Source organism: Loxodonta africana, chromosome 5 (genome assembly GCF_030014295.1).
Source record: "Loxodonta africana isolate mLoxAfr1 chromosome 5, mLoxAfr1.hap2, whole genome shotgun sequence".
NCBI classification, from domain to species: Eukaryota; Metazoa; Chordata; class Mammalia; order Proboscidea; family Elephantidae; genus Loxodonta; species Loxodonta africana.
The window spans coordinates 110,452,569-110,475,582 of record NC_087346.1 but is presented as its reverse complement, the minus strand read 5'-3'; positions in this window follow the sequence as shown (position 1 = coordinate 110,475,582).

The following is a 23,014-nucleotide window of genomic DNA, read 5'->3' as shown; positions in this document are numbered from 1 at the left end:
TGAGTGGTGAATAAGGAACCCTGGTGGCACAGTGGTGAAGGACTCGGCTGCTAACCAAAAGGTTGGCAATTTGAACCCACCAGCGGCGGCTTAGCAGGAGAAAGATGTGATAATCTGCTTCCGTAAAGGCTTTTACAGCCTTGGAAACCCTATGGAATAAGTTCTACTTTGTCCGATAGGGTCACTATGAGTTGGCATGGACTTGATGTTGGTTGATTTGGTGTTTGATTTTGAGTGATGAATATTTAAGTGACAAAAGAATATGTTAAACTTGTGCTAATGGATAAGATTTAAGTTAAAAAAAAAATTCAAGAAAAAAGTAGCCCTACTCACTAGATACTTAGTCACTTGATCTTCATAAGTTTGTTTGTCAGATAATGTTACCCTTATTTTAGTGAAATGGAAACTGATTCACATGTCCAAAATCATAAAGATTTGAATTCAGATATCTCAAAATTCCAAATCTCAAATGGCCAGAGTGCACGAGCTTGTACCTTCCTCCTTCTCCCACCTCACTCACCTACTCCAGCTCCAGTTACTCCAACAGGACAAGTTCTTCCTCCATCAGGATGACTGACCTGTTTTTCTTTTTGCTTAGAAAACTCTTATCCCCCCTCTGCCTAGCTGTTTCTTCCTCATCTTTCAGTTCTCAGCATCAACAGCACTCCCTCCAAAAGTTCTGCCTTGGTGCCCCAATTCAAAATATGGCCACCTATCGTGTGTCTTCATGACACTCAATTCCTTTCTACTTCATTCCATCATGTTTTTGGTTTTGTTTTGTTTTTACTGTGGTAAATATATGTGTGTATATATATGTGTGTGTGTGTATCTATACATATATATACAACCAAAAAACCAAACCCATTGCCATAGAGTTGATTCCAACTCACAGCTACCAGTTAGGACAGGGAGGAACTGACCCATAGGGTTTCCAAGGAGTGGCTGCTGGATTCCAACTACTGACGTCTTGGTTAGCAGCTGAATGCTTGGCCACTGTTGCACCCGGACTCCATATATATATATGCATATATATATATATATATATATATATATATATATGACACACACATACATACATACACACACAGAGATTTCTATAGATACATATGTACATAAATCTATATAGATATAGGCTTATTTATATAGATATGTATCTTAAAACATTTGCCAATTCAACAATTTTACATGTACAAGTCAGTGATATTGATTACATTCTCCATGTTGTACAACCATTACCACTATACTTTTCCAAATTATTCTATCACCACCATCATATTTTATAATTACACATGTAATCATGTGTTTACTTCTTTGATGTTGTCTTCCTCACTCAACTACAAGCTTTAGCAATGCAGAGACCACATCTATGTGTTCTTTACTGTATATCCAGGACCTATCACAGTACCCAAAACACATTTATTTTTGAATAAATAAAAATGTGGGATATGGAAATTGTCTAAAAATACCCATTATCTAAGATGCACCACCCTCCAATTCCATTCTGTTTAATAAGGTTAAATTGGCAAACAGCATTTAGAATTTATGGCTGCTGAGGACTTCTTCATAGGCCAAAACATGGTTTTAGCAATGGGAAAAGAGACTATTTTATCCACTTTACCAAAAACTCACTAGTCCAGTTACACAGGAGAAGGCTATGGAAAACCTTACGGTCCTGATGCCCCTCATCCTACTGAGAAACCAGCATTGCCCTGGAGGTTGACAGTCACTACCTTGACCAAGAAGCCTTGGCTTTTCCTTATTGTTGTCACAGTCATTATAGCAAGCCTGCTCTCGGTTATCAAAACTCTGATTAACTGGACAATGGGTTGGAAAGGGATGCTGATAAGGAGTGAGCTTCATGGATCAGGTGAACACTTGAGACTATGTTGGCATCTCCTGCCTGGAGGGGAGATAAGAGGGTAGAGGGGGTTAGAAGCTGGCTAAATGGACATGAAAAGAAAGAGTGGAGGGAGAGAGAGGGCTGTCTCATTAGGGGGAAAGTAATTGGGAGTATGTAGCAAGGTGTATATAAGTTTTTATGTGAGAGACTGACTTGATTTGTAAACTTTCACTTAAAGCGCAATAAAACTTACGTAAAAAAAAAAAAAGTAGCCCTACTTAACATCCAGTAACAATATGCTTAATACTAATGTTTTCTGGGACCTTTTTTTAAATTGTTTTTCCCTTTTATTATTTTCTTATAAAATAATAGAAAAGAACCAATACATAGATATACAGATACATATATAGATTACATATTTTCTACTTTAAATAGAAAGACACTATTAATGTATTAAAAAAAAAGTTTGTTTTTTTTTTAGATTGTATAAATTATACTGTAACCTTTGTAAGTTCCAAAAAAAAAAAAAAAACTCTAGGGTAAATTGGCATTCTTTCTCTTGTCAGGCAGTGTGAAATCTGCCCATGTATGGAGAAGACTAATTTGACTATAGCCGTCATAAGCTGTGGTGGTTTTCTCTCTTGTATCCTATGTACCGTTGGACTTGGAGGTAGAGACCAAAAAACCAAACCCAATGCCGTCGAGTTGATTCCGACTCGTAGAGACCCTATAGGACAGAGTAGAACTGCCCCACAGAGCTTCCAAGGAGCACCTGGAGGATTCAAACTGCCCACCCTTTGGTTAGCAGCTGTAGCACTTAACCACTACGCCACGAGGGTTTCCTGGAGGTAGATAAGTCTCCTATTTTCTCTTAATTACAGCTTCCAGACCATTATCCCTCCCTCCCATCTAAATACCCAGCTCCTCTGAGGCTAATATCATTGAGTACACCACCTGCTACCCTTTCTTAATGTTCTTATTTCCTGTCTTTTCGTCCTTTTTTCTAGTACCTCAATTCCCATAATTCATGTACTCCACACACATGTAAAACCCTTTGACTCTGACACCTTTTCATTGATCATACTCTTGGCTTTCCTTCCCTGATTTAAATTCCATAGTGAATTATTATAATCACTTCCCTGAATCGATCCTTGGAAGTCCTTCCTTCTCTCTTACTTTGTTGAACTAATTTGGGAAAACAAAATGCCATGACCAATACATGAAGTGGGCCCATAGAGTTCCAGGGAAGTCCTACTGTGCTTCTTTAAGCCTTTAAGTAACTCGCTCTCCCTCCTAGATAATTATTTCATTCCTTCTTGTCTCTCTTCAAACATCCACAAGTCCTCTTTGCCTTACTCTGTGATCATTTTGCTTCTCATTTCTCAGGGAGAGAAGAAGCCCAAAGAGAAGAGAACTTTCACGTGCTCCTACTGCCAAATTTAAAAACTTACGTGCACTCCTTCCCTCTACCTCTGCCCTAGCTCGCATGTCCTCTTGTTTACTCAAAGGCATCACTTCACTAATTTTCCCCATTTTGTCCTACAGCAGGAATTTTGCCTTCAATACAGGCTTTTTCCTATCAGCAAGCAACCATACTTAAGTATAACATGTTTTTAAAACAAACAAAAAAACAGCTTCTCTTGATCCCACACTCTCGTATAGATATAGTTACTGCCTAATATCTCTGCTTCCTATTTAACAATTGCTGTTATTGTTGTCAGGTGCCGTGGAGTCAGTTCCAACTCATAGCAACCCCATGAGCAACAGAATGAAATACTGCCCAGTGCTATGCCATCTTCACAATCTTTGCTATGTTTGAGCTCATCGTTGCAGCCACTGTGTCAATCCGTCTTACTGAGGGTCTTCCTCAGAAAATATGTTTATACTCAAAGTTGCCACTATCTGTATTCCCATTTTTTAGCTCATTTGTTCCCAGTCGCATTACTGAAAGAGTTCGTGCTAAAGTCACCAATGTACTCAATGTTGCTGTAAGCCAAAAAAAAAAAAAAAAAAACCTATTGCCATCAAGTTGAATTCTGACTCACAGCAACCCTATATGCCAAGATCTATTAATTCCCAGTCCCTCAACAGCATTTGGAACGGTTGCTCACTCACATCTCCTTGAAATACTTTCTTCACTTGACCTCTTGGATGCCATTTGCCTAGCTGTCCTCTTGCCTCTCCAGCTGTTCCTTCTTTGTCTCCCTTGTTGAATCTTTCTTATCTCCCCTACCTCTAAACTTCAGAATGACCCAGACTCCATCCTCAGACTGTATTTCTTCACTGTCTATGCTGTCTTCAGGTGACCTCATCCATTCATGGCTTTAAGTTCCATCTATACACTCACTGTCTAATTTATATCTTCATCTTAAAATTCTTCTCTGAATTCCAGACTCATATATCTAAGTGCTTACTTGGCACTCCAATTTGAATGTTTAATAGGTATAGCAAATAGATCATGTTCAGTACTGAACTTCTGGTTTCCATCCCTCAAATCTGTTCCTCACGCAGTTTTCCCCATCTCCCTAGATGACAATTTCATTCTTCACATTCAGATTCAGAAGTCCTTGTCGACTTCTCTCTGTTTCTAACACCCAATATCCAATCCACCTGAAAATATTTTTCCGCTATCTTTAAGACATATCTAAAAATCTTCTCATTCTCACTTCACTGACTGTATTGCAACCACTCTTGTCCAGGCCTAAACTCTCTTACTTGCACTATGATAATAGATCTTCTTGCTTCCTTATAGTCTATTCACTACACATTTGAGTCTCTGTATAAGAAGATCTTTTACTTCTATATCCAGCCAAGTAGGAGCTGGGTAACTGCTCAATCTGCCCACAGGGGAGAGTATCTATTATTGTATATATATACATTTTTTTTTCTGGCTAGTGTTAAGCATTTTGCATCTCTTATAAAACTCGTTGCTATAGAGTCAATTCTGACTCATAGCGATCCTATAGGACAGAGTAGAACTGCCCCACAGAGTTTCTAAGAAGCGCCTGGTAAATTCGAACTGCTGTCCTTTCGGTTGCATCTCTTGTAGTCATTTAAAAAGGGGCCCTGGTTGTGCAGTGGTTAAGCACTTGCCTGTTAACCAAAAGGTCGGTGGCTTGAACCCACCAGCCGCTCCTCAGCAGAAAGATGGGAGAGTCTGCTTTCATAAAGATTACAGCCTTGAAAACCCTGTGGGGCAGTTCTACTGTGTCCTACAGGGTCGCTATGAGTCAGAAGTCGACTCAACAGTGATGGATTTGTTTTTTGGGTTTTTTTTTGGAGAGTCACTTAAAATAAATGTTATTTCTAATCAGGATAATACATGTATGTGATCAAACACCCAAATATTACAGAAAACCTTAACCTATACTGAAAACCTAAACCCTACTTCTCACCCCTGAGTTATACCACCTCACAGGCATCTATTTTTAACCACTTTAACTATTTCTTCTAGAGTGTATCTCTCCCTATATAAACAACAGACATAGACTGATATTTCCTGATGCATTAATTTCAAATATTAGCCACTGAGTTCTTGCTCTTTTGGATGAGGATTTAGGTCTCTTACAGCTCGACCCCACCTCTCTATCTTGTGGACACTATATGGTTTAATCACTAGTCCTAGCTGAGTGAACAAATATTACATACATAATTATGGCTACTTTGCTCTAGAGAGCCAAGTGCACTTATTCCATTTTCTTTCTTTTACACCATTTTCTTTTTTTCTAAAGATTTTAATTATCTCTCTTTTTCTAGACTATACACTCAAATGTCTTTCAAACACTCATTATTTCAGGCATTCTATCAAAACATTCTCTCTCTTTTTCTCCTAGACACTTCCCTCCAGGAATCCTCATTCTCCTGTTCCAAACTCAATAATATGATTTTGGACAAAACTTTATGTAAGGTTTAGTCTCTTCATGTAAAACATGGATATAGAGCAAATCTTTTCCTATATAGCATGCATGATTAATAAGGGGGTTAAATAAGACATATAAGAAAATACTTTACCAGCTGAAAAGTGCTAAAAAATGGATGATGATATTATTATTATCATTATTAAAATGATCATTCTCACACTGAGTTGTCAAATCAGCTTCACAAATGCAAGATGCTAAATTCAAGGCCTTCTGAAAGATGAAGGTCTTCTGCCAGTAACCCTGGCTGACCAGCCAGATAAGAGGTAGCATAGAGTGTTCAGAGGAGTATGGCCTCTGTAATGAAAAGACCTAGATTTGAAACCTAAGCCCTTCATTAACTGGTATCAGTTAAATTGTTTAACTCTTCCACATTTCAATTTCTGTAATATGCTGAATAGCAATAGCTGTTTTTAACTGGTCAGAGTAACACTAGCTGCTGCAACAACCCAAGGTCATTGGGTTAGCATAATAATTTTTTTTTTTTTGCTTTTTCTTGAACATTTGACAGTCCAGTGTGGTTGTTCCAGGTTAGTGGTCAGCTCTCTTCTACACAGTACGTGGGCCCAGGCTTTTTGTTTGTTTGTTTCCCCCACTGTAGCTCTTCCTACCATGTGCAGTAGCACAAGGAGAAGAGAAACACAGAGGAGGGCATGCACTGCTTAAAAGTCTTGTCCCAGGAGTAATAGGCCCCACTTCCTCATATCACATTGGTAAAAAAAAAGCCATGCCTAGATATAAGGAGTAGACAGAAACTGAGAAATATAGTTCTTACCTAGATAGTCACTTTCAGGAGTGGGTAAATGCAGATTTTGGTAGACAGCTAACCTTTTTCCCCCATGCTATTTCACAGGTTTTTGTGAGGATAAAAATCTGATAACACAAGAATAATTTATGATGTCTGGACCTTGCTATTGAAGTATCAGCTCCATGTATGACTATGTATGTATGTATGAAGACTATATACCTGACTAAATAAAACCAAGCAATAACTCTTCTTGTTCAATTCAGTTCAACAGATATTTACTGAGCATCTGTTACGTGCCACACATAGCTCTATGAATAAGGAGATAGGCCAAAATATTCCCTGCCTGTGCAGTGCCTCCAGGCAAGAACACAGTAAGGGATATAACGAATCAGTTCCAAGGCGTTACAACCATGTCCTCAAGTATTCAGGAAACTATTACTTGATTCCATTAAAAAAAAAAGAGACTTCAGTCTTCTGTAAGAAAGAAAAAAAATACATATGGGAAATAATGGACCAAAGTTTGACAGGTTTCTTTAATGTAAGACTTCTCACACATTATGATTCTCCAAAAGAAAACAAAAACACATATTTCAAAACTTTTATGATCACTTGTTTACACTCCTACTAAAGTCTTATAGAACATTGCCACTTGGGAATTTCACATTTAGTGCTTTTTCCTTCATAATTTTACCATAGTACTTGCATGAGTCAGGAACGAAATAAAAGTCCAACTTCAAATATTATTTGTTCTTTTGTGATTTGACTTACATTTTAGATTTAAAAAGTCTGTTTTTTTTTTTTTCCCTTCTAACTGTCTTGGAGAACCTTCTCATTTAGGACACTGCGGGAAACTAGAAAAAAAAACACCATCTGTTGACACTGTGAAATCAGGCACCCTGGGCTGACAACTTGAACATTTCCTTTTTTGTTTGTTTTTCTGTCATTTATTCAATTTATTTTATATTCCTACCCATCTTTCCTCGCTTTCTTCTCTTCTGGGAGATGTCAAGACAAAACTAACATGTTATGTTAGGAAAAAAAATAGTTATATAGATTTGCCCAATTAGTGGGTTTCCTGAAGGCAATACTCCTGACAAATGTCTTAAGTCTCCTCTTAGGAATCATTTACATACTATTACTGTTCATACTGTCTGCTCTAAAACTGACTCCTGGGGTATATCATCTTCAATCTTGTTCTATAAAATGTCAATCAGTAATCACCTCTAAGCCAGTTTCTTTCTGGCTGTCCATTTTAAGCTCTAGTCCCTGAAGTTGTTTACTGCTGAATATAATCAAGAACTGTTTAGTTAAGAGATGAATTTAAGAAACTGAATTGTTGTTGTTGTTATGTGCCGTCGAGTCAGTTCTGACTCATACCGACCCTACATACAACAAAATGAAACACTTCCTGGTCCTGCGCCATCCTCACAATCATTGTTATGTTTGAGCACATTGTTACAGCCACTGTGTTAATCCATCTCATTGAGGGTCTTCTTCTTTTTCAGTGACCTTCTACTTTACGAAGCATCATGTCCTTCTCCAGGGACTGATCCTTCCTAATAACATGTCCGAAGTATGTAAGATGTAATCTCACCATCCTTGCTTCTAAGGAGCACTCTGGTTGTACTTCTTCCAAAGCAAATTTGTTCATTCTTTTGGCAGTCCACGGTATATTCAATATTCTTCACCAACGCCACAATCCAAAAGCATCAATTCTTCTTCGGTCTTCCTTAATTATTAAGCCTAAATTAAACCTGCATTAAACCTGAATTATTAAACTAAAATTTTTCTTGTCTCTGATTTAAAGTTTGTTTTTTTTTTTCTGAATAAATCCAGCTGTTTTTTTAAGGGTTACTATTCATGTCTCATTCCTGAGCGGTACAGTTAACATGCTCCACCGCTAACCGAAAGGCTGGAGAGCCATTCAGAGGCGCCTTGGAAGAAAGTCCTGGAAATCTACTTCTGAAAAATCAGCCATTAAAAACTCTGTGGAGCACAGTTCTACTTTGACACACACAGGGTCACCATGAGTTGAAATCAGTTGGATGGCAACTGGAGTGTATGTACATACTCATAGCTCATTGTTGAGACCAAACTTTAATAAATAAAGTGAGGCATGTGTTCAAATGTATTCTTAAATTAATATTCCTACCTTTAACCAACAGACTCTCTGCAGTTGTGTTTTATTATTTCCATTGAAAAGGAACTTCCGAATTTGGAGGACATCAGAAACAGCCACGCTTGCTGGTGACTAGTTACTGGCCAGCAGTGCTCTAAACCCACTGCCTTCAAGTCAGTTCTGACTCATGGTAAGTCTATGTGCTACAGAGTAGAACTGTTCTGTAGGGTTTCATAGGCTGTAACCTTTACAGAAGTAGATCACCAGGCCTTTCTTTTGTGCTGCTGCTAGGTGGGATTGAGCTGCCAGCCTTTGGGTTAATAGATTCACACAAACCTTTTATGGTATCCAGGGTCTTTAGCAGTGCTCTGCTGTTGTATGCCATTGAGTCATTTCTGACTCATAGTGACCCTACATGATGGAGTAGAACTGCCCCATAGGGTTTCCTAGGCTGTAATCTTTAAATGAGCCCTGCTGGCCCAGTAGTTAAGTGCTCGACTGTTAACTGAAAGGTCATCGGTTTGAACTCACCAGCCGTTCCATAGGCAAAAGATGTGGCAATCTGCTTCCGTAAAGATTACAGCCTTGGAAAAGCTATGGGGAAGTTCTGCTCTGTCCTACGGACTGCTATGAGTCAGAATCAACTCGAAGACAATGGGGAGCCATTGGTGGGTTTGAACTGCTGATCTTTAGGTTAGCAGCTGAATGCTTAACCATTGTGCCACCAGGACTCCTTTAGCAGTGTTCTACCCTTTATTAAAATCAGAACAGGAGTATATACCCAAAAGAATTGAAAGCAGTGACTCAGAGAGATACTTATACACCAGTGTTGAAAGCAGTATTATTCATAATAGCTATTTTAGTTTCCTAGTGCTGCTGTAACAGAAATAAAGAACAAAAATTTATTTTCTCACAGTTTAGGAGACTAGAAGTCTGAATTCAGGGTATGGGTCTAGGGAAAGGTCCTTGTCTATTTCACCTTCTAGTAACTGGCACTGCATGGAGTTCCTGGGCTTATAGATTCACCTGCCTTCATCATCATCGGTTAGTGTCTGTCTTCCCCATGTCTGCTCACTTGTCTCTGTGTCTATGCTACCCTTTATATCCCTCAGAAGTGATTAGATTTAGGACACACCCTACACTGATATGACTTCATTAACATAACAAAGAAAACCCTATTTGCTAATAAGATTACTGCATAGGTGTAACAGTCAGGACCCCAACACATATTTTGGGGGGACACAATTCAATCCATAACAATAGCCAAAAGTAGAAACAACTCAAGCATCCATCAACAGATGAATGGATAAACAAAATGTGGTATATACATACATGTAATATTATTCAGCCATAAAAACGAATGAAGTTCTAATGTGTGCTATGACATGGATGGACCTTGAAAACATTATGCTAAGTAAAATAAGCCAGACACAAAGGGGCACATATTGTATGATTCTGCTTACTATATGAAATATTTAGTATAGGAAAATTCCTGAGATAGAAAGTAGATGAGAGGTTACCAGGGATTTGTGGAGGAGTCCTGGTGGAGAAGTGGTTAAAGGACTAAGCTGCTAACGGAAAGGTTGGTGGTTAGAACCCATCAGCTGCTCTGCATGAGACAGATGTGGCAGTTTGTTCTGTAAAGATTACACCTTGAAAACCCTATGAGGCAGTTCTACTCTGTCCTGTAGGGTCACTGTGAGTCGGAATCAATGGCAATGAACTTTTTTTTTTTTTTGGTTTAGGGATGGAGGGAGGGAGGGAAGAGGAATTACTGCTTAATAGATACTGAATTTCTATTTGAGGGGGTGAAGATGTTTTGGAAGTAGATAATGGTGAAGATTGTGAATGTAATTAATGCTACCAAATTGTACACTTAAGAATTGTTGAAATGGCAAATTTAATGTTACACATATTTTACTGAGGAGCCATGGTGGTACAGTAGTTAAGCACTAAGCTGCTAACAGAAAGATCAGCGGTTAGAACTCACCATTGGCTCAAGGGGAAAAAGATGTGGCAGTCTGCTTTCTTAAAGATTCCTAAGCCAAAAACCAAGCCTGTTGCCATCAAGTTGATTCCGGCTCATAGTGACCCCTTAGGACAGAGTAGAACTGCCCCATAGCGTTTCCAAGGCTGTAAATCTTTAGGGAAGCAGACTGCCACATTTCTACCCCCAAGCAGCTGATGGGTTCGAGCTGCCAGCCTTTCCATTAACATCTGAGTACTTAACCACTGTGCCACCAAGGCTCCTTCTGTAAATATTACAGTCTTAGAAACTCTATGAGGCAGTTCTACTCTGTCCTATAAAGTCACTATGAGTCAGAATCAACTCAATAGCAATAGGTTTGGGTTTATTTATTTTACTACACTAAATCAAAAAAAAATTTTTTTTGGAAAAAAATCAGAATTGGACCTTATGCAACCTCCAGTCTTTACTTTGTGCAAAACAAAGTTGTTTGGGAAATTAATCTGCCTAATTCTCTGACCCACTCACTGCAAAACAGAATAATGACAGACAACTTGTTCAGCCTGAGGTAGCCTTTGCTGGGAGCTCTTGCAGGCCAGCGTAGATGGGAAGTAGTAGCCTAGCTTGAGGGCTGTATATTTTTCCATTTTCTCTAGGACAAGCTGCTATACCCAGTTTTCTGTTTTTTAACTTCCTTTGAGAGGTGTTAATAACAATAAAGAATACCTGACATTTGCATAGCACCAGTCACTTTTACAAAAACCCTGGTGGCATAGTGGGTAATAGCTATGGCTGCTAACCAAAAGGTCAGCAGTTTGAATCCACCAAGCATTCCTTGGAAACTCTGTGGGGCAGTTCTACTCTGTCCTATAAGGCTGCTGAGTCGGAATCAAGGCAACGGGATACGGGAGTCACTTTTACATTTTTTTTTTTTTAATTTTTTATTTTGGTAAAAGTATACACAGCCAAAAACACCCTACTCAACAATTTTTACATGTGCAACTCAGCAACGTTGGTTACGTCCTTCAAGTTGTGCAACCATTCTCAGTCTCCTTTTCCAAGTTGTTCTTCTCCCACTGACATGAGCTCACTGACTCTAAGCTTCGCATTCGACCTTTCCAGTTGCCATTGTCAATTTATCTCACATAGATAATTCTTTTAACTAAATTTTCACTTTCTTTCTAAGAAAACGCAGCTATTTCATTCCGTTTTCCAAATAAGCATTTTAATTTATTTTATTATGTTTTTCAAAGGTAAAAAATAGAGAACTAGTAAATGCTGCTGATTTTATACTATTAAAGTCAAATTTGTAAAAAAGTACCTCTATATTTTTAAATTAATTTAAACTGCAATATTAAGTGTAAATTCCTTTGAAGAATAAAATGAATTGCTCTTCCAGTATCCTCCTATTTCCCCTAGGATATTGAGTAATAGACTATTTTTAGAAACATTGATATGTAAACTCTATGCTAGGAATAGGAAGAAACATTCAAATGCATACAGACCAATGGATTCATAAAATCTCTCGTCAGAATAAGCTATTTTGGAAAGAGATAGGCACTTTTCCTGGGTTGTTTTGCATGAACACATTGACCCTTTAAAATAAAACTAATCAGTATTTCTAAGTCACAAATAAATACATACACAGAAACACCAACATGATAAGGAAAAGCAGTTGTGGGTACTCACAGTTTTACAGTGCATCCAGTAAAAATAACAGTACATTTCTTAAACATTTTATTTTAATTTAAAACATAAATTTGCATTCATTTGTCAATATTTTGATGCAGCTATGCCAACACATCGCGTTTTGGGGGAGGAGTTTGTTGATTGAAGTTGTACATTGTCTATTTCACGAATCACACCCAAAATGCGTCACTTAGTTCCAATTTGTTCCTTTTTTAATTTCTTCTTTCTTTTTGTATTTCTTTTTGTCTTCCTTCCTCTCCTCCTTTCTTCTGTCCTTCCTCCCTCCCTCCCTTCCCTCCTGCCTTCCTTATTTTCCTCCTTCTCTCCCTCTCTCCTTTCCTTCTTTCTTTTTTCCCTCCCTCCTTCCCTCTCTCCTTTCCTATTCTCCCTCCTTCCCCCACTCCTTTCATCCTTTCCTTCCTTCCTTTCTCTCTCCCTCCCTCCCCCCCCTTCTTCCTTCCTTCTTTCCTTCCTGCCTTCCTCCCTTCTTTCCAAGTATACTGGAAGCCTGAAGAGGCAAGTAAAGCAATCTGCATTCAGAACTTTGTTATAAGTGCTACATAATTCTTTAAAATTCCCCCTTGTAGTTTTAGTTATCTTTCCAACACCATATTATCAGAATCATTTTAGCAAGTCACATTTACAAATGCTGTGCAAAGCAGTAAATTTTGTTTTCATATTATACCAGTGCACAAATATTTCACTTAGTTATTGCCCCAATAATTACAATTGTCATAAACAGGTTTGGGAACTAACACAACTCTTCAGGAGAATCCTAATTAAAGAGGGAGCAGAAGGGCACAGGTATTGTAGAGAGAAGCTTATGGCTGGGAGCAGTGTGTGACTATGGAACCATTCAGTATATTTTAAGAAGGTAGAAACTATTCCAGCCAGATGTTAAGAGACCAGATAAGAAGTCATTTACTATACTTACTTCCAAGACATCCATACATTTTAACAAAAATAATATATTAGAGGAGTCACCATAATAAATAAAATGTTCTTCAGGCCTGGGTCTGTATAAGTTCTCATAGGCATATTCCAAACATCTGGGCTGTCCACTGCACAGCTCCTTAACTATGTTGACTCACTAAATGATGGAACCAGGAACAGCATACCCTACAATGGACAATTTAGACAATCCTTTACAAGTTACCTTTGCCATCGAATCTATTCGTACTCATAGTGACCCTACAGGACAGAGTAGAACTGTCCGATAGGGTTTTGACATAAAGAGGGAATGGATGTCCAATATTGGACATCTACTTTATGGAAACAAACTGCCACATCCTTCATCTATGGAATGGCTGGTGGGTTTGAACTACTGGCCTTTAAGTAAGCAGCTGAGTGCTTAACCTCCAGTGCTCCTTCCTTCACAAGTTGGGGTGAGCAAATGTGTTGGTCGCAATGGAATAATTGTGATACATTAATTAGATCATAGTACCAATCTCACTTTTTTAGGTTCATAGAAAATGGGGAGAAAACATTCAAAGCAAAAGGGAAAGCAGGTTCTCACTAAATAGCACTATCTCTTTTTTTCTACTTCTCTGGTGGCTCAGTCTCCTAGTTTTCGTCAATAGCTGCTTCTGCTGCCTTTACTTAGCTGAATTATCTTCCTCTTTCTGACCCACAAATGTTGGAGTGCCTCACATCTCCATTTTCTTCTTCTTCCTTTTTTTTTTTTTTTTTAAATTTAGCTAATTCCTAGGTGAGTCCATTTCATTCTATGGCTTAAAGGCACTAGTCATTCCTAAATTTGAACCTCCAGCCTTGCCCATTCCCCTGAAATCTAGGACACTCCATTTGGGTGCCTAGCAAGCACCTTAAACTTAAAGTGCTCCAAGATGAATTCTGATTTCTGTTCCACTCCAAACCACCTCCTTCCTGTCTTCTTCTTGCCTACCCAACAGTGCTTCCTATCCCACAAGTAGGATATCATTCTTCCAGTTGCTCAGGCCAAAATCCTAGGAGCCATCCTTGAGTTTTTTCTTTCTCTCAGTCTTGATCTAAGCAGTCTGTAATTCTCATTGGCTGTCATTCAAAATAAATTCAGGAACTTTTTCTCACTCATTCTACTATCCTAATCCAAACTACCATGGTTTCTTGCCTATATTATGGCAATACATTTCTAATTGTTCTGTCTGCTTTCACCCTGGCCTTCTTCCAGTTTATAATCCACAGAGCAGCCAGAATAAATCTTTCAAAAATAAATCATATCTAATTAGTCCTCTGTTCAAAACCATAAGTAGTTTCCCATATTATATTAAAATAATGTCTGAATATATTCACATATAGATATGCGTATGTGTGTGTGTACTAGAATAATAACCAAAGCCCTTACCATTGCAATTAAGGTCCTATGATATTGGACATCCACTCCCTCTGTAACGTCTTACCATTCTCCCTCTCTCCTACTATGCTCCAGCCACAAGGTTCTTTTTGCTACTTGTCAAGCACACCACACATGCTCCTACGTTGGCCTCTTGCCCTTGCTGTTTTCTGCCTGAAACACTCTTCTTCCAGATATCCACTATCTCTGCTCAACTAGTACAACGTTAGCAACCTTAGACAAATGACCTAAATACCTTATCTAAAAATAGCATCTCTCTGTCCCATTAGCTTCTTTACTTTTCTTCAAGACACTTACCACTACCTGAAATTATAAACCAGTTGCTGTCGAGTTGATTCCAAGTCATGGGAACCCCATGTATGTCAGAGTAGAACTATGCTCCATAGGTTTTTTAATGACTGATTTTTCAGAAGTAAATCGTCAGACCTTTCTTCTAAAGCACCTCTGGGTGTATGCAAACCTCCAATCTTTTACTTAGCAGCTGAGCACCTTAACCTTTGCACCACCTAGGAACTCTACCTGATCTATTACATGTATATTGGATTATTCCCCTACTGACTCTCTTTCCAACTTGAACAGAAGCTCCATGAGCGCAGAATTTTGTCTGTTTTATTCACTAATGGACCCCACTGGCTGAAGCAGTGCCTGGCATATAAACCAAAAACCAAACCCATTGCCGTCAACTGGATTCCAACTCATAGCAACCCTATAGGACAAAGTAGAACTGCCCCATGGGGTTTTCAAGGCTATATTTTTATGGAAGCCGACTGCCACATCTTTCTCCCCAAAAGCAGCTGGTGGGTTCAAACTGCCAATCCTTCAGTTAGCAGCTGAGAACTTAACCACTGTGCTACCAGGGCTCCTTGACTGGCATATAAAAAAAAAAAATTTTTTTTTTTTTTTATATAGCAGGTATTTAATAAATATATTCTGAATGGATGAACCCAGAGATAAAGAATGGCAGAATTGAAAGAACTGTAGTAGTGCTCAATTGAGATTAGGAAGAGGAATGGAAATTGGAAAGTTAGCCTTGACTGCCAACTGTTATCCTCTTAACTGGAGGGTTCAGCACAATTCCAATCCTAACCAAGCATCTAAAAAACCAAACCCGTTGCCGTCAAGTCAGAGAAGGGTCCAGTTAGGAGCCAAAAATGGGGAAGGCATTTCTAATAGGCAGTAGATATTGGACATGCAAAGTTTATTTAGGAACACTCCTTGAGTTCCAAAGGTTTGTAGTTTAAAAGAGTATACATATAATTGTAATATACCCTGATAAATAAAGTAATAGAAGTATGAACCAGGTAAATATTTTTAGGGGCCCTCAGTAGGGAGGGCTTCTATGGCCCTAGATATAGTTGAGTTGAGGAAGCCTTCACAATGCACTCTTGTGTCAAATTAGTCTTTTGGCTAAAACTTCATACACAGTATATGTATTTCAGCTTCTCATAAACAAATTTAATGAAGAAATAATAATTAACTCTTATGAATTATAATTAATTCTTTTGAACATTTTATTTTAATTAGTATTCCTTCTCCTTGACAGGTTAGAGACAGTTTTCATATCAGTCTATCCAAAGGAAATGGAGAAAAAATAATAACGTAGTTACTGAGGCAGAATACATGTCAGAAACCTGACATAATCTGAGTTTAAATTTTTTAAACTCATCAAGCAATTCAGAACAGTTCATTGATTTTGGGTGTTATATGTGTTGCATTAAGCTCAATTAGGCAGATGATATGGATCGAAACAGGTTTTTAGAAAAAAATGAAAAGTGGAAAGATTTTAGTGACTTTTCTTAATCTTTGAGAAAAGCGTTTAAAAGCAGTTGATTAGAAATAATATTATTTCTAAGTGGTTTTTAAACACCTTGGTGTAATTTTTCCACCTGTATACTTAATTTAATTACTTTATCTATGCATTCCAAAGAAGCCCTGGTGGCACAACAATTAAGTTCTCATTTACTAACTGAAAGGTCAGTGGTTCAAACCCACCAACAGCTCTGTAGGAGAAAAGACCTGGTAATCTGCTCCTATAAAGGTTACAGCCTAGGAAATCCTATGGGGCATTTCTACTCTGTCCTGTGGTGTTGCTATGGGTTGGAATCAACTCAGTGACACAGAACAACAACAAAATGTATTCCAGGAAAATTCCTATAAACTGATGGTTGGAGATAGTATATACGAACCTGATTAGGATCAAATATAAAACATGCATCTCAAAATTATTTCCTCCTTTCCCCTCACACACACACACACACACACACACACACACACACACACACACACGAAATTTACCTGGTTAGTTGAAATGTGCTTTCAAAAGCCTCCAAACTATGTTAGAAGCTTAGTGTGCCAGAAAATACCTAAGATCCCCTAAATTATTTTACATACTCTCTTAGCCGATACCTAAAATTTTGTGCACATAAAATCAAAACATTCTTCTTTCTATCATTAGAGATTAATTAGCAATACAAACATGCCTGGAAAAAGTAACACATGACAAATTTACCCTCCAGCATAAGTGACTGACATCAGAACACTTCTACAAGGAGGTTTGACATACTCTGGGCATCTGGAAAAAGATTTGTGGTCACCATGTTAGGTGGGAGAAAGGAGAGGTGCAAGCTGGCTTAGGAAGACAACTGGTCTAAAACTTATTATTTCAAAAATGTGCCCTAGAGAAACCTCTGGAGTTAGTCATAGCCAATATTTTAAAGCAAACAATATATATAATTTATGGTCATTAAGACTTTTTTTTTTAAGACTTAGACTATTAAAACGTTTTGGAAGAGGAGTCTGACCACTAATCCACTGGATATGTCCCCAAGAGTCAGGAAATGCTTTGGCCTTCTCAATCATTGGAAAACATATAGGAGAGGAAGGAGCATGGCTACTTTTTTGAGAGGTGTCATTGGCTAGTATTATGATTGAATGTGAGGCAGACTCTCTTGCTTCCCCCCTCCCCTTGTAGCCATTTCCCCTTCTCCCATGCTGGAAGAGCCTCAATTTTGTTCTGAGTTCCATTTCTGTACACTCACCACCGCCCCCCCCTCCCTTATTCCAGGTCACCAGAATACTGACTGGGCCAAGATAAACATAGCAGCCTCATCTTTCCTTACATTATCAGTTTAGGGGTGAGGTTATAATCCAGTTTCAGCTAATAAAACATGACGAGAAATCTGCTGGAGGCATTTAGAAAAAATTTCTTCACTCCTAATTAGAGACACCAAAGAAATGATTCTGCTTTTCCCAGTAGACTTTGTGGCACCTTCAACAGAGGGATGGGTCTGAAACAGCCATTTTACAAGCAAAAAGGGACTCAACAGGAGGAGATCACTATGGGGGGTGGGGGAGAATGAGAACAGAATGATAGAAAAAACACTGTCCCACATGACTGCATTGATTTACAGAATTAGCCAAACCTGAAACCAATCAGATCTTTTCCTTTTGTTTTTCTTTTGCTAGGATTATATCCTTATTGTCGAAATCATTTCTGTTGTTATTGTTAGGTGCCATCAAGTTGATTACAACTCATGTCCACCCCATATGACAAAGTGAAATTGCCCCATAGGGTTTTTTTGGCTGTAACCTTTACAGAAGCAGATTGCCAGGTCTTTCTCCCACAGAGTCGATGAGTGCGTTCGAACTGCCAACTTTTCAGTTAGCAGTCAAGCACTTAACTGTTTGCACCACCAGGGATCCCCCATTTCCATTACTTGCAGCCAAAACCATCTTATCTGATGTAGAATCAAAAGGAGGAATCATGCAGAGTAATGGTTTTTTAAATGTATCATTAAAATACAAGTACAAAACCCAAGTTTATTCATTGCACTTCCAACTGAGGTTTTCTTTTTCTTTTTTTTTAATTCCTAATTCCCACACACCAAGAGAGATAAGGAAATACATTGCAAACACGTTGCAGCTGTTGAGTGACTCAGCCTGGCAAGTTTCCTTCCTGGAATTATGTGCTGCTCTGAGTACCTCTCATCAAATGTTCACCAAAGGAGCATGTGCATGTGCATTCAACAGATATTTATTAGACACTCATTATTGACACTTAGGGGCCATAAGGGATGTAGCACAAGTCTAATATGTGATCTCCATCCTCAGAATGCTGGCCATCATGTGAAGAGAACAAGACATTAAAAAAAAGCAAATTAAGAGTGAAAGATTGCAAAAGATACTGTAAAACCAAATGCCAAATAAATGGTGTCAAAAATAAATCCCATAAGCAGAAAAGGTGGGGGGCAGGGGTATCAGCATAATCTCCATCCCTCAGCAGGGATGATGGTGTTTACAATTAGCTTATTGGACAAATAGAATAGGGAGATTCGGAAAGGAAGAGGAAAGGTTTTTCAGTGTTATTCTTCAACTCTTCATGGTTGCTGTTAGCTGCCGTAGATTTGGCCCCCAACTCATGGTAATACCACACACAACTGGATCAGACAGTTGAGATCCATACAGTTTTAAGTGGCTGATATTTTGGAAGTAGATCACCAGACTTCCTAGTCTGTCTTAGACTGTAAGCACTGCTAAAACCTGTTCAGCATCATAGCAACAAGCAAGCCTCTACTAATAGATAGATGGTAGCTACAGTTAAGGTGAATTGGCCAGGAATGGATTCAGGGTCTTCCTCATGGAAGGTGGGAATTCTGCCACTGAACTACCAATGACCTCCATTGCACAGCACCATGTTGACTTGATCAAAGTATATCCTGAGACCATTACACAGATGATGTACGGAAAGATTCAGAGATGAAGGGAGCACAATTTGGGACTGACTGTGGAAGGCCTTGGACAACAGGCTAAGAAACCTGACCTTGATCCTGTAGTTGAGAAAGTGATTGAAGGATTTGAGCAAGGAGGTACAGTGGTGAAAGCAATCTTCTCAAAAGACAGATCTGGTGTCTCTGTAGGATTGGAAGGGAAAGATTAGATGCAGGAGGCCAGTCAATAGTCTATTGCAATAATGTACCAGTTAATAGGCTATTGAAACAATCTGTTCTTATGCTGTGGCGTCCCTGGGTGGCACAAATAGTTAAGCCTTTGATTACTAACCAAAAGGTTAGCAGTATAAAACCATGCAGAGATGCCTTGGAAGAAGGTCTTGGAGATCTGCTTCTGAAAGTTTAGAGCTATTGAAAATTCTGTGAAGTGCAGTTCTACTCTACAACACATGGGTTGCATGACTCATTCCATGAGTTGGAATCTACCTGACAGCAACTGGTTTTGGGTTCTCATGAGAAACAAGATTATCTATAATTCATATTGTTAAGCAAGGCTGTCAATAAATAGAACTAATTTGACTTGACCGAGATTTTCAATTCAGTAAAAGAGAAAAATCAAGTGCAAGATATTTGGTACTATGTAGATTAATGTTTGTCAGTCTGTCTTACTGTGGTGGCTTGTGTGTTGCTGTGAAACTGGAAGCTATGCCACTGGTATTTCAAATGCCAGCAGGGTCAAACATGGTGGACAGATTTCAGTGGACAATCTAGACTAAAACAGACTAAGAAGAAAGGCCTGGCAGTCTATTTCTAAAAAAATTGGTGAGTGAAAACCTTATGAATAGCAGGGGAACATTGCCTGATTTAGTGCCAGAAGATGAGCCCCTATAGTTGGAAGGCATTCAAAATATGGCTAGGGAAGAGCTGTCTCCTTAATGGAGAGTTGACCTTAATGACATGGATGGAGTAAAGCTCTGGCACCTTCATTTGCTGATGTGGCCTGACTCAAACTGAGAAGAAAAAGCTACAAATATCCATTAGTAATTGAAATGTGAAATGGACAAAGTACGAATCTAGGAAATATGGAAGTTGTCAAAAATGAAATAGAACACTTGAATATCAATATCCTAGGTGTTAGTGAGCTGAAATGGAGTGGTACTGGTCATTGTGTATCAGGCAATCATATGGTCTGCTATTCCAGGAATGATAAATTGAAGAGGAACAGCATCACATTTATTGTCAAAAAAGAACATTTCAAGATCCATTCTGAAGTACAGCTGTCAGTGATAGAATAATAGCAATACACCTACAAGGAGGACCAGTGAATATGCCTGTTATTCAAATTTACATATCAATCACTAAAGCCAAAGATGAAGAAATTGAAAATTTTTATCAACTTTGGCAGACAGAAATGATCAAATACGCAATCAGGTTGCAATGGTATTTACTGGTGATTGAAATGCAAAAGTTGGAAACAAAGAAGGATCAGTAGCTGGAAAATATGGCCTTAGTTATGAAAACAATGCCAGAGATCGAATGATAGAACTGAGCAAGATCAATGACCTATTCATTAGAAATACCTTTTTCAACAACATGAACGGTAACTGTACACATGAACTTCACCGGATGGAATATGCAAGAATCAAATTGACTACATCTGTGGAAAGAGAAGATGGAAAAGCTCACTATCATCAGTCAGAACAAGGCCAGGGCTGACTGCGGAACACTATCAATTGCTCATATGCAAGTTCAAGTTGAAGGTAAAGAAAATTTTTAAAAATCCACAAGAACAAAAGTATGACCTTGAGTATATCTCATCTGAATTTCCAGGCTATCTCAAGAATAGATTTGACTCCTTAAACACAAATGACTGAAGACCAGGTGAGTTGTGCAATGGAATCAAGGACATTATGCATGAAGAATATAAAAGGTCATTAAAAAGGCAGAAAAGAAAGAAAAGACCAAAATGGATGTCAAAAGAGCCTCTGAAACTTGCTCTTGAATGTAGAGTAGTAGCTAAAAGGAATGAAAGAAATGATGAAATAAAAGAACTGAATAGAAGACTTCAAAGTAAAGTATTATAATGAAATGTGCAAAGACCTGGAGATAGAAACTAAAAGGGAAGAATACTCTCAGAATTTCTCAAGCCAAAAGAACTGATGAAAAAACTCAAGCCTCAAGTTGCAATTTTGAAGGAGTCTGGAGAAGGACAACATGCTTGGTAAAGTAGAGTGTCACTGAGGGAGATCCTCAATGAGATGGATTGACACAGTGGCCGCAGCAATGGGCTCAAATGTAACAATAATTGTGAGGACGGCACAGGACCAGGAAGTGTTTCCTTCTGTTGTTCATAGAGTTGCTATGAGTTGGAACCCACTTGACTGCACCTAACAACAACTACAAAGGGGCAAAAATATTGAATGATGCAGTAAGCATCAAAAGAAGATGGAAGGAATACAAAGAGTCACTGTACCAAAAAGAACTGGTCAATATTCAACCATTTCATGAGGAAGCCTATGATCAAGAATCAATGGTTTAAATGTAGAAGTCCAAGGTGTACTGAATGCACTGGCAAAAAACAAGCCTCCAGGAATTGATGGAATATCAATTGAAATGTTTCAACGTATGGGTGCAAGGCTGAAAACACTCATCCATGCCAAGAAATTTGGAAGGCAGCTACTTGGCCAACTGACGGGAATAGATCTGTATTTGTGCTCATTCCAAAGAAAGGTGATCTAACAGAATACAGAAATTATTGAACAGTATCATTAATATTACATGCAGTAGAATTTTGCCGAAGATCATTCAAAAATGGTTGCATCAATACATCCACATGGAACTGCCAGGAATTCAAGTTGGATTCAGAAGAGGACATGGAACAAGGATATCATTACTGATGTCAGATGATGAATCTTGGCTTAAAGCATAGAATACCAAAAAGATGTTTACCTGTGACTGCGCAAAGGCATTCGATCATGTGGATCATCACAAATAATAGATAACATAGCGAAGAGTGGGAATTCCAGAACACTTAATTGTGCTCATCTGGAACCTGTACATAGACCAAAAGGCAGTCGTTCAAATAGAATAAGAGGATTCCGCATGGTTTAATGTCAAGAAAGGTTTGTGTTAGGGTTGTATCCTTTCTCCATACTTATCCAATCTGTATGTTGAGCAAATAATCTGAGAATCTGGACTACAGGAAGAAGAACATGGTATCAGAATTGGAGGAAGATTCATCAACAACCTGTGATGCGCTGATGACACAATCTTGCTTGCTGAAAGTGAAGAGGACTTGAAGAACTTTCTGATGAATATCAAAGACTGCAGCCTTCACTTTGGATTATACCTCAACATGAAAAAAAAAAAATCCTCACAACTGGACCAATAAACAATATTATGATAAATGGAGAAATTTTAAAGTTGTCACGGATTGCATTTTACTTGAATCCATATTCAATGCACACAGAAGCAACAGTCAAGAAATCAAATGAGGTATTGCACTGGATAAATCTGCTGCAAAAGACCTCTGTAAAGTGTTAAAAACAAAGATGTCACCTTGAGGACTAAGATGCAACCTACCCAAGCCATGGTATTTTCAATCACTTCATATATATGTGAGTGCTGAACAATTAATAAAGAAAACCGAAGAAGAATT